General features: G+C 42.2%; 1 protein-coding gene across 1 annotated transcript in view; it reads right to left on the reverse strand.

Moving 5' to 3' along the window:
• NCOA6 (nuclear receptor coactivator 6) overlaps window positions 1–453 on the reverse strand; it is a 66714-nt gene extending 66261 nt beyond the window's left edge. Inside the window, exon 1 of the mRNA XM_084853890.1 lies at window positions 226–453. The gene's annotated coding sequence lies outside the window, so the exon portion shown is untranslated. The remainder of the gene's footprint in view (window positions 1–225) is intronic.
• Window positions 454–13767: the final 13314 nt, after the last annotated feature.

The raw sequence follows: 13767 nt of genomic DNA on the forward strand, positions 1-13767 counted from the left end.
GGGAGACCCCGACCAGGCCCATATCCACCGCCGCCGCCCGTCCCTTCCAACGGCTGTCAGACCAGCCCCTCCCACAGCCGGGCCCCGTTCCCCTCATGCCCGGCGGGGGGGCCACGGGAGAAGCGCCTCGCGCGGCCCCTGCCCTCGCGCGGCCCCCGCCCCGGCAACCCACCCGCTCGGCCCCGCCTCGCGCACACCGCACAGCGCCCAGTCCCGCGCGCTCACCTGGTGGCGCTGCTGCTCCCGCTCAATGCGCCTGCTCCCGGCCGCCCAGAAAGCGCCGGCTTCGGGCAGCCCCCCCCCCTCCCCACCGGACGCCCAAGCGGGAGAGGAGACACGGAGGAGGGTTGAGGATGGGGCGGGGAGGAGGTCAGGGCGAACCCGACCCTCCAGGACACCGACCCGCAAGCCCGGCCGTGGCTCCTCCTCCTCGGGGAGGCCACGTGACAGGCCGGCTGCGCGCGTCGCCTTTGACCAGGCGCGCGCCTCCGGTTTGGAAGCGGGGGCGCGCGCGCCCTTGCTGCGCGCGCGCTCTTCTCTCACACCCCCCCCTCCTCCTCCGCATCCTTCGCCTGCCTTTCCCTCCCTGAAGGAGACGCGACAGAAAAGACGCCGGGCGCCTCCCAAGCTGTCTTCGGCCCCGCCGTCTTTTTCTCTCGAGTAGCTCGATTAACATTTATATCTCCGCGGGAAGGGAGGGTGCCCTTTCTTCCTCACAGAGAGAGTTCTCATCGCACGCACAACACGCAAAGGCCAACTTCCCTTCTGTCGCCGCAGAAAGCACGCAAAACAAACACACCTACAGACCACCCCGAGACGCCGAGGAGAGATTTTTTATCCACCCACACACCTCGGTTATGCTAGAATCCTTTTGTCTCCTCAAAACGGTCCAAGACTCCGGAGTCAATCCTCCGAGGTGTCTTTCAGGCTCCCCTGCCGTTGGTTCCTCCAATTCATAATAAAAGCCCCAATAGGAATTTTATCTGCCCCGAAATGCAAACACCGAGTAAGCCTTTTTCCCTCGCAGAATATAGAATTTCCCTTTTTTTCTCGCTGTCTCTGTTTGCCTGCAGTACAATACCTTTGTTGTTGTTTATATAGCGCCATCAATAGGCGCGGCGCTTTACAGGGTCACAACAAGAAGACATTGCAAACTCCGCGGGGCAGGGCTCGGCCCAGGCCAGGCAGCGGAAAGGAAAGGAAAGGAAGTGAATGTAAGCGGGGAAAGTATATCCATTCGGTACCGCGGAGCACAGCCCATTGAACTCTGTGGGACTTACTTCCAAGTAAATGGGCATAGGATGTGACAGTCTCTCTCTGTCTCTGTCTCTCTGGTCTTTCCGCACAATTCCTGTCTCAGAGACAGGGAACTGGGGCGACCTTTTCCACCCTCATAAAACATATCAGCAAGGAAACCTGAGTTTCTATACAACAACATTTCCCATTGGGAGCTTTTGGAAACAATGCTGGGTTAGATGGACTTCTTCTTATTATTATTATATTCTTATTACAATGCTGGGTTAGATGGACTTCTTCTTCTTCTTCTATTCTTATTACAATGCTGGGTTAGATGGGCTTATTCTTGTATTCTGGATACCACTTCATTTGCACAGTTAATATATAGGATAACTGCATGTATACCAGCCTGAACTCTTTGGGAGATATATATTGTAGGTAACATATACTAGCCTTCCCCAACGTGGTGCCCTCCAGATGTGTTGTACTACAACTCCCAGCATCCCCCAGGCAGCATCTGGAGGGCGCCAGATTGGGGAAGGCTAACATATACAAATGTTATATCAGCATCAGATCTTTACTATACTCTGTTCAAATGGAGAAGTGATTGCATTCCATCTTGCTTGAAAGCAAAAATCAAATCCTTGTATGCTTGTATTGACTAAACCAAAATAACTATGAAATAACTATAAAAATACTTATTTCCCCCTTCTCATGCAAAGTCCACTTTACATATCATTAACATTGAACAGTGGAAAGTAGATCTTTGAAGCTTAGGGAATGTATTAGATTCACGTGTGTTAATGAAGAGGATTTGTGTTGTGTTTGTATGGAATAGGATAAATATCAGGATTGTTAATATAGAGATTAAATGTTATGTACCTTTAAATTGCTACTGTTTGCTTAGCTGTTTGCTTAGCTGAACATAAATTAGATGGATTAGTTAAATAACTTATGATGTTTGAAGAGACAGTATGATAGTGCATAATTTTAAAGGTGCCAACCTTAACTGTTGGCTAAATTAGTTTTGTTTTTATTTTCAAAGTTCTACATGCACAACACGTAAATAAATTTATCAACTTTCAGAATAATTAGGTTCCACGACAACATTTACAAACCCCACTGATACTGCAATCTTTGCTGCTCATCTCAAATGGTGGCTCTATTTGATGGTTGTGTTAAGTCTCTAATAACTTATTTATTTATTGTTTGTATAAGACATTTATCCGTTTCCAGTGCTCACCCCTCACACACAAACATGAAAATTCCAAATCCCAGCATGGTCATCTTAAACACATTTTAGTCTAATTGATTACAGGATGAGTAAGTGTATACAGGAAATGGCTCCAAAATCCTGACTTTAAAAAGAAAGTTAGATGAGAAGGACTTGACAGGTACTATCTTATTTGTTGATTGCAGCATTGCTTCACTGTTGATTGTATTGCTGATGGCATCTTGTTTGTTGATTGCAGCATATGTTCCATTCATCCATTCCCAACTTTTCCAGTAGTATTGATTATATAGTTCATTCACTCATTTACAGTCCCCACTATAAATTGCATATGCATTCTAACACATTTTGACAGGTCTGCCAACCTCTTTGTAATAATTGGAATTACAGGAATAGACAATATGATTAGTGTGTCATAAATCCACCCAAGGGTATAAGACACGTCTAGATAGGTTTTTGTGATGTGACTTCTGTTACCACCGTATTCCTCTTCTTGAAGATAAGGACTTCTGCTCCTTTAGAAATTATATATTGATTGATATGGTACAAAATATTGAAATAGGGGAATTCCAAAAGGTTTAAAAAATGAGGGAAATGAAAACATCTTCCATTAAACCTATTTTCAAGGCACAATCGGAACCACTATAACACTGCCTCCAATTCCTATTCCTTTCACATAGCTCAGAAGTATACCGTGGTTGATGATATCGAAAGCTGCTGAAAGGTCCAGCAGAACCAATATGGACACACTCCCCTAATCTAGTTCCTGTTATAAATCATCTACCTGGGCAACGGAGGGAGCAATCCTATGAGGAGAGACGGACGCCTTTCCAATGCATGGTGGGAGGAGCATGGAGGGGATCATCTCCTCCACACTTAAGCCATCCTGCATTCGTGGCTAGACGTGGAATATCAGAGCACAGGGTGGGGAGGCCAGACGACACATAGGAAGTGTCGTACTGGCACTTACAAACTCCCCGCCCCACCCCCAGGGCCACCTCCTTTTCCCTGCTCCATGCTGCTTTTCCAAGCGCAGAGCGTGGGGACGATCCGTGCCACCTACAAGGTGGGGGTGGGGGTGGGGAGGCAGCTCTCCAGGAACTGACCAATCCTATAGCCGTCTAGCCGCTGTCTAGTGGCTGTAGGATTGTGCCCCAAAGCTCTTTCCAGCACAATTATGGATTTTATTTATTTATATTTTTAAAAAAATAAGTACATCACAACATGTACAATGCCATTAATATTAAATAAGTTGAAACATGTAGAGAACTTAACTGAATCCTACAATTAACATACTAGCTCATCAAATTGTCAAAATGTCCATTGGTGCTAAAACACTGGGCCTATATCAATTCCATAATTCATTGTATAAAGTCGAATTTCTCAGAAAACTGACTGTTGAGTTATTTCTTCTTTCTCATAAGTATTTATAGGTCATTATCCTGATAAATCAATATAGCATTCCAGATTTTCCTTCTCCATTGACCAAGGTTTGGTAGAAGAGTCCATTTCCATGCACTTGCTGATAATATGCCTACTTATAACAGGGGTAGGCATATTTCATGCTAGGGGGATCTACTTTGTTTTTTTAATGGAACCTGACATACACCAACTGGAGCCCAGTGCAAAAGATGTACACATGAAATGTTAAAAGCTCAGTCTTTCCATATACAAAATTACTGCTGGTTATCCTAGGCAAATGCCAGAATAAATCTATTAGTCTTTAAGGTGCCAAAAGACTCTGCTATTTTCATTTCAGCAGCATAATTTGGTGTGCGGTAGGGAGTCAGAAATTGTTGCTGCCATTGTTAAATAATGGGGAGTCAGGAATTCTTGCTGATCTACTACAAATTACCCAGAAATCTAGCAGTAGATCCAAATCTACCTTCTGCCCACACCAATCTATATGCTATAGTTAACATACACATGACTAACTCTATGTGCTCCCTCCTAATCTGCCCCTTTATTGCTCCCAACAATATTGTATGAGGATTTAATTGGATCTTGTATCCTATTGTATTTCTGATACTCTGCAAATATCTAACCAATATTTTTTAAACTGAGGACATTCCCACCAAATGTGAGCAAATGTACCTCTTCATCTTCCACATCTCCATTACGTATTAGACATATGAAGATACATTGTTTGCAATACTTACATATATGTAATGCCATTTATATAATATCTTGTAGAAGTTTTCCCTTGAGACCGCATCTACTTAGAATTGTTTTGGTGTGTTATGTATATTCCTCCAATCTGCTTCTGACATTCAATATTACATTCCCTCTGCTAATTCTATTTTACTAAATCATTCGTATTAGTCCCTTCTAATAATATTTTGTCTATGACAGTCACCCATTATCTTTTCCTAGGGTAACAGTCTTTTCAAAAGATACCAATGGCCTGTTCATGTCAGTTATGGATTTTAAATCAATTGTGAGCCACCTTGTAGGGTTTTTAGTTCAAAAACCACAATATGAATATATAAATAAAAATATTCCGGACTTTTGCCATTGAGATTCAGATGTTCAGGCCTAGATCCACATAAGTCTTGTTTCTCTACTACTGAGATAATATTCTTTGTGCATAGTGAGCTTAGAAAAGTCTTTCAAATAAGAAAAGGGAGAATCATAGACTTTACATTGGCCTAGGTCCTGTTTGTGATAAGCAGTGGTTTACTTACCTCCATATATACATACATGCTAAAGTAGTGACTGCAACCCAAGTAATTTGCCAATGTTAGCCCTATTCTTGCCCAAAGTTATCCCATGACTGGGGCTGAAGTGACAAAACAGCAAGACTTCCATAACTGTTGATGAAGTACCAGCACAATCAGAACTTGAATGGTGCAGTTTATGATCTGCCCTCATGTGTTCAGTGCCATGGGATAGACAGTTTTATCATGAAATAAGGTATTTGGAATATATAGTGTTTAAAATTATTACACACTGACACACCAGTTATAGTGCAATCCTATGTATACTTACCAGAGACTATGCTCTGTGGAACACATTGGGACTTACTTCTGAGTAAACATGCATAGGATTATGCTGCTAATTCCAGTGGCATACTGATGGGTTTTTGGTTTCAGGACTGTAAATATAATAATACAGACTGAAGAGCATGCAAGAGATACTTGATGAGCATATAATACAAAAAGAAAGTTTTTATTTCAGACTTTTTGTTATTTGGTGGAAAAATGCATGAATGCATTTGTTTTCTGTACAATCAAACTCACAGTTGTGATTACAATGCATTTTGTGTTATTTATTTTTTAAATAAAATAATACTCTACAGTAAATGTAACATAAAAGTACATGATGTCTTTACATTTGTATTCAAGAACTTTCTGTCTGTTTTTCAGAGTTTACATTATGGGTTATTTTTAATCTCTTCTTGCATTTTACCTTTTGATGGAATTAAACATTTTGGTTCCCAGAAGCAAAGTAAGTTTATGTCGTGGTTCAGACATTTTGATCTGTGCCCAAAAGGTATATGGGGGAAACCAGTGAGGGGAAACCAGTGAGGGGCTCTTCCTCTTTACAATCCATACGTTGTTCAACCTAACACTTCACAAGACAATTTGCTTAGAAGACAAGAAGCCGCTAACTAAAGCAATGTGCAGTTGTAGAGTAGACTTAGAAAAGACAAAACCAAGTTCTCTACTGTTCTGCTATAGTTGGTCATCTGGACATCCCTGTTGAATAGAGGTGCTATTGTGGAGGGACTGCACAAAACCAAGGACCAATTCCTACGAACTTTTGCTATTTTATATCACGTATATGACATCATACCTTTTTCTCCACTGATTAATCTCATATAGCTACATCTCTTGACTCTGTACTCACAATCATGAATGCAGATTAGAATTCTTGTTCCACCTATAAGCATGCATTGGAGAAGTAGTGAAATAAATCCTCTTAACTTCTTTTAAGCCCTCTTAAGTCTGAGCCTTCCCCAGCTTGATGCCCTCCAGATGTTTTGGACTACAACTCCCAGCATTCCTGAGCATTGGCTATGCTGGCTGGAGCTGAGGGGAGTTGAAGTCCAAAACATCTGAAGAGCACCAGGCTGGGGAAGGCTGATCTAGATCCAGTGTGGTGTACTGGTTGGACTGGGAATTGGAAAATCCAGGTTCTAGTCCCCACTCGGCCATGACACTTCCTGGGTGACTTTGGGCCAGTCACTGACTCTCAGACTAACCTACGTCACAAGATTGTTGTGGGGATGAAATAGAGAAGAGGACCATGTAAGCCTCCTTGGGTTCCTTGCAAGAGGAAAAAGGGTGGGATATAACTGTAATAAAAATGATAATGGTAATGTAGACTATAGCTTCCTGTACTGCAGTCCTAAGCACACTTACTAAGCAGCAAGTCTGATTGAACTTAATGGAATTTACTTCTGAGTAAATTAAATAAGTGTAGGATTGTGCTGTTAATGCTGTCGCATATGACCAAGAGCCCATGAAGTGTTCTGGGAAAAGGCAGGCCATCCTTGCAGTGACCATTGGAAGGCAGTCATGCAAACTGTGTGTATTGGGCTGGCTTGCCTGTTGTGAAGACCAGTGTGGGCTTCTAAGCACTGCAGGAATCCTAAGCATTGACACAGTCCCACCAATTAGAACTAATTAAACAAGCACTGTGAGCAGAATGTGGTTATATGTATGGAAATGTGTTTAGGGGTGACAAAACTTAAGTGATCTTAAGTGAGCCATCCAGTTGGATACTTTATAAAGTACTCCTCACAGAACAGTTCGCTACATTCTAATGATCCTTATTCTTGTGGATACCTCTATAGAAGCCAGAAAACTGGAGTATTGTTCTTTGGTAGATGCTGTTGAAGGTGACCATACTCTCATTATCCATCCAATGCAAAATTTGATATTACAATTACAATTCCTTCCCTATTATGAAAACTGCCATGTCCCAGCTAGTCTGTTAAGAACATAAGAGCTGTGCTGGATCAGATCAAAGGCCTATCTAGTCCAACATTCTGTTTGCATAGTGGCTAATCAGATGCCTAAGGGAAGCCCACAAGCAGAACATGGGTGCAACAGCATCTTCCTGGTTGTGTTTCCCAGCAACCAGTATTGAAAGGCATAATGCCTCAGATGCTGGAAGTAATATATAACCATCATGACTAGTAGCCATTGATAGCCTTCTCCTCCATTAATTTGTCTAACCCCCTTTTAAATCCATCCAGTTTGGTGGCCCTCCCTACATCTTGTGGTAGCAAATTCTATACTTTAACTATGCACTGTGTGAAAAAGTACTTCCTTTTATCTGTTCTGATTCTCCCCCCATGTTCCTTTGCTTTGCCAGAAATAATAACAAGCCATTGCCAGACCTATTAAATAACTTTAGGCTGATGGACCTGGCTTTTTCTCAGTTCACTTTTTCAGGCAACTCTAATTGGGCATGAACAGTTAGATGTCTTATATCTCGTCAGACTATTGGTGCATCTAAGTCAGTATCGTCTACCTCTGTCCTGACTAGCGGAGGCTCTCCAGGGTTTTAAATAGGAGTATCTCCCTGCCCTGCCTGGAGATACCAAGGACTGAACCTGGGACCTTTTGAAAGCAAAGTACGTGGCTCTAGCACTGAGCTATGGTCCTTTTCCAAGGTATTCTGGGCTTGTGAGCAATTCAAGAAATTGCTCACCAAATTGAGACCAAAGCCCAAGCTGTACTAGAAGGTCCTTATTCAGGTTGCAAAATACAACTTCCTTTATATATATTTTTAAAAGGTAATATGAATCTATCCTAATTAGTTAAAAGCATTTCAGAGCCCTTTTCTCAAAGCCTTTGCTCAGTAAATTGGTATTGCTGTGTGAGAGACCAAACTTTCTGTCTCTTGTTTTTTCTCCCTTGTCCCTATACTCCCCTTCCTTTCTTCCCTTTTGTTCTTGTATATCATATATATATATATATATATATATATATATATATATATATAAATAAATAAAATGAAGGGGATGAAACTCTTTTTAAACATGTTTAAAGTATTACATAGCAAGTGTTTATACCTTAACGTGGTTATTTGAACTGTAGAAGCGGTAATTTGAGTCAGTGCAGCACTGATCCATAGACCAACTGACATGCTACTTCCTACCCATGGTTGTTATCCAAAAGCCTTCGATTAGTGATCAGTCATGAAGTAACATTTACCAAACGTATTGGTCTAAGTATGTACAACATTTGCACACCAGCATCAATGCTGGCATGCAAATATGATGGGTCGGATCCAGATTTACTCAGACTTAGAGTAGACCCATTGACATCAATGGAAAATTGGTCATGTCTAACTGAAATCCCATTTATTTCAATGGGTCTACTTTACGTGTGATTAATTCTGGATTCAACCCTATGCATTTAGACTAACACACGTGGCAGAAACAGTGCAACATTATTCCCTACTATGTGGCATGAGGAAGGGATTTTGATGGCAACTATGGATGGCAATGTGTAAATCCTTAGGTAGGGCAGGAGTGGGCACCTCTTACAAGAAAGGGTGACTTACCCACATGCATTCCAATGATGACAGAGGATTATGTGTTTTTGGTAAAATTGCCATAATGTTACATCAGAACTCTTAAGCTCAGTGATGAATACGGATGACCTCTTTTTCTGGTACTCTGTACCTAGCCACGTTCATCACAGGTACTATTGCATGGTAATTAGCTGTCAAAGTTTAGTTGGATAGGCTAGGGGGATGCCTTGTAACAAAAGGTGGTAAGGTAAGTAACCCTGTTCTGCGTGTACTCAGGGCCAATTCTCACAACGCTCTTAAGGCATGACCTCCAAGATTTGCGGTCAGTCCATTTCTAGCACATCACCAAATGTGAAGAGGGTCATACTCATGTGCACAACTCACACATGTGACCTTTTTGTAGGGTGCCACAAGAGTAACGGCTAACACTTTCAGTGATGTGAAGAAAACAAATCTGTGCCCAGCTATGTGCATGGGTTGCAGCGGCGTACCCATGATGCTCTCAGCAGCTGGTTCTGGAACTGAGTGTGCTATGCTCTGAGACGGTAATGAGCATGCCTGCTTGGCCTGCAACATTTCACCACATGCAGGGGTGGGGAACCTCTTTCAGCCCGAGTACTAAAATCAATTTTGGAGAAGCTCTCACTGGGTACATTCCAGTGGAGGATGGGGCTGTAGGGAAGGGGGCAGAGCCAAAGGCAAAATGAGTGGGTCCAAAAATACAAACACACACCAGCATATTGTAGCTTAAAGCTCTTCCTGCCAGTAACTAAGCCTTAGGAGGGGCATTTCAATCTTTTAGAATGGGGAAAAAACTGCACAAAAGCTGGGAAACCACCAAATGCTCCATTGCTGGGGGGAAAGGCCAGGGGAAAGAGGCATGGCTATGTGTGGAAACTGAAGGCCAGACTGGGACCACAGGAGGGTTGGATTTGGTCCCCAGGCCTGAGGTTTTCCACCCCTCTTTTATTGCTTTACAGTTCAACCCACTTTCTGAAGCTTCACAGTAGCATGGTACAACAGGGCCTGGATATGTGTGTGTGCGGTCTCTGCATGTGCTGTATTGCCTCTGCTGAGCAAACATATGGATATGTCCCTTCTTTCACCTGCCTTTTCCCCTGCCCAAGAGAATCCATGTGAGAGCTAACAACTACATGTGGAAACAGCTGTAAGGGATACATTTGTAAAACATCTGACTTCATGGACAAGTTCCCTCATTCTCCACCAAACACCAGTCCTGGCCACATGCGCAGGAACAAGTACGTCAGCTGCTTGCTCCAATTTATTGAGAGACTAGCAAAATGTCGGTCATTATGGCAAGTGAGTGTGCATAAAGGGAGGGGTTAGTGTACCAGGGAACTGTGGGGATGTGAGCAAAGATGCATTGCACCTTGCCATAGGAATCCTGTTGATGGAGGCTGAGCCATCCATCCAGTGTCTGGGGTCTTGGCCAGGTTGTTCCCAAACTGAGTGCTTCCCTTTCCCTTGTAGAACAGTCAATGGCATTCAGGGACAACACCATGATGAAGGCTAAATTTACCCCTTGTGGCCAGGAGGTAGATTCTCCCCTCAACTATGTCCCAGATTGCTATATAGACAAGAGTCTCACCTTATCTGAACCAACCCATAGCTTCATCAAAATAGCCCTGTCTTAGATTTATCTTTCTTGGTCACACTAGAGCTGCAGTGGAATCTTTTTCAGCCCAAGGGCTGAATTCAATTTTGCAGAGGCTCTCAGGGGCCACATTTGTGTGATGGACGGGACCAAAGGCAAAACGTATGAGGCCAAAATACAAAAAATACCTGCATGTTTTAACATAAAGCTTTTACTGCCAGTAAGTAAGCCTCACGAGAGGCATTTCAAGGAGGCATTTCAGCTTTTAGAATGGGGAAAACACTGCAGCAGGAAACAACCAAATGATCACTGGCCAGGGGAAGGGAGTGCCATAAAAGGAATTTGGTGTGGCCATCTTCGAAACCCCGGAGGGCTGGATTTGCCCCCTGGCCCTTAGGTTGCCCACTTCTATGCTAAACTGTGATGGAACTGGGTTTTATGTAGACAGTCAGCACATGCTGGATGTGTAGCTTGATTTATGTTAAGAGGTGTCATAAAAATGTTCAAAAATCTTTTGTAGGCCAACAGCTACTTATAACAAGTGAATGAGCCCTTAAAACAGTGAATGATTGTGTAAACTACACTAAGATTCTTGACTGTCAATTAACATTAAAGTGGAAAGAATTATCGAGTGATGGTTTCTGTAGTGTGTTCATTGTCATCCCTTCTACCCTATAAGGGGCCATTCTTCATATTAAGACATTTCTGAGTCATGTAAATGTGGCACATGAGTAAGACAGGATTCACCAGTTTCCATTTCACTGGGATATAAGACCTGGACCATCAAGACAGCTGTCAGTAGATATACCTAATAGATTATGTACAATAGCCAGAGGTTCAAGAATACTATGGAGGAAACTAACAGAAGTTAGACGTTGACTTGGTGTGAAATCAATATGAGGAAAATAATATTTGTAGGGGTTTTTAGTTCTTCAATGGTGTGAAATATTATTTTGTGGCAATAAAAGATGTTAAGATGCTCACGGAAATGAAACTGTGCAGAGATGTTTTTCTTAATGGAACTGAAGGCAAATTCTTTCTGCTTCTCTGATTTAGATGGTGTAGAATCAAGTGGGCTACCTTTTGTCTTCAGAAAGGCTCTTCATACATTCAGTAAACATATAGAAAGGGAGGAGGGGAATCACACCTGCCTCTCCCTCTCCTAACTTTTGCATTTTCATTTGAAGATGTGCATAGATAGGCTGTATAGGCTGTATAGTCGCACAGTTGGGCCCCAGCAAAAGCCAGGGTCTTTAATCATGCAGACCGAGCCTACATTCATATAGCTAGACACATGCAGGGCTCTCTGTCCACAACTTCAGCAGAATGTGTAGGGACAAAGTCTGATGCTGTGACCTTGCTCCCTGCCTCCATGCATTAACTGCATGTATGATTTTTACATGAAGGAAGTTGTTCAAAGGTATCCATCACCATCTACACCAGGGGTGGGCAACTTGTGGGCTTCCAGTTGTTCTAGCCTACATCTCCCACCAGCCTTAGCCAGCATAGCCAATGGTGAGGGGTGCATGGGAGTTGTAAGCCAGAAATAAATAAATAAATAAATAAATAAATATCCAAAGGGCCACAAGTTCCCCACCCTTGATCTACACAGAGAACTGAAATAGTTTCACACATTTCAAAATCATCCCAGCATGGGCTTCTCTTGATTGATTTGTGACATAATAAGCTGAGGGCAACAGCAGCAGTCTGGAAACAATCTGGAGGAATTGCCCGTGCCTGTTTGGGTGTTTGCCTAGTTTTAACAAGTGGCAGTTGTTCCCATAGTTCACAAATCATCCCAATGAAGACTGATTTAGAGGCAATTTTAGAATACAAATACAAATCAACTTCTTTTGCAGAAATTTTGATGTAGCCTCATTGATACTAATGATAGCACTTCATAGAAGATGTACGGTTTTACCTCTTTGGGTAGCAGGCTTTCAGTGTTATGTGTAAACTACATTTCTATTGATTTTATATCTTTTTTACTGCTTCATGTTTTATTTTTGTCCAGGATTCTTTTGGATATCAGTGAAATAAAAGCTTATTTCTTCTTCAGCATGCTGTAAGCAATATTGCTGGTAATTCAGACAAACAAGGTAAGCTTTTCAAGAGCTGAGCTGGCAGGTTGTGTCAGGACACTTTGCAAGAACTCCATTTCGTATTAATGAAAGAAATTGAGATAAGCTTCGCAAGAGGTCAGCTACAAGTCAAGTAAGATTACAACTTATTAACATAGCAGGAAAAATATTATATCTACAATTAAGCCTTACAATATGGCAATCTTAATATTTTTTGCTTTTGACATACATTTGTGAATGTCAACTGAAAGAATAACTTATGCAAAACCTTGGCCTAGTTTTAACAGCTGTCCTTACAGCATAGTTCAAGAAATAGAGACTTTACATCAAGAGATAGTGAATATGAATGTGGATTTTCCTCTTTAGAGTCTCCTCCCTCTGCCCTCCATCCATGTGTTGCCCATTATTTTCCAAAGTTAAAGATCTGAAAATGACAATTCTAGACCATAACATTTAGGTGGGCAGTGACTGCCTGTTGTTGTTGTTGTTATTGTTGTTGTTGTTTTACATCGGGCCTTGCTTTCTGATTGGATCTCCTTGGTATAGCACAATAAATACAACACTAAGCTGAAGTGGATCTGCAGCACTATGTAAAACCAAGGTATTAACAGCAAGGTGATGATTAAATTATTCAGTGCAAAATGACACTGAATCTGCCTGAGTTATTTCTGCATTAGAATTTGCAATGTTATTTTACTGGGAGAGCAACTCTGGAGACCAACACAAGAAAACTGAAGGTCAGCTTTTCCCCAGTATAGGTATAGGGTAACTCATAATCCAGATCCAGGGTTGAACTACATCATATGTGCATTTTGTGACAAAACACTTGAAGTGGCATCCACAACTTGTTGAAATCACTAGCAAGACACCACTGAGCTGATGCTACCAAAAGAACCAAGAGGAGGTACCCTCTCCCCTTGGGGCCCATAGACAAAGAGAGGATTATAAAAATTTACATTAATGTATGGGTAGGAACTGATACTATTGGAGAGGTATGCTGGCACAAATCACTTGGCTCGCAGGGAACATTTGAGAGTTGCCTTGGTCTTAAACCTTCCTTCTTAATCTCCATTCATCTGCTTGGGAATAGCTGAGGCTGGTGGCTCCGATTTCAG

The sequence above is a fragment of the Heloderma suspectum genome, chromosome 4, assembly GCF_057233095.1.
Source record: "Heloderma suspectum isolate Gila_16-S chromosome 4, 16-S_ref, whole genome shotgun sequence".
Lineage (NCBI taxonomy): Eukaryota > Metazoa > Chordata > Lepidosauria > Squamata > Helodermatidae > Heloderma > Heloderma suspectum.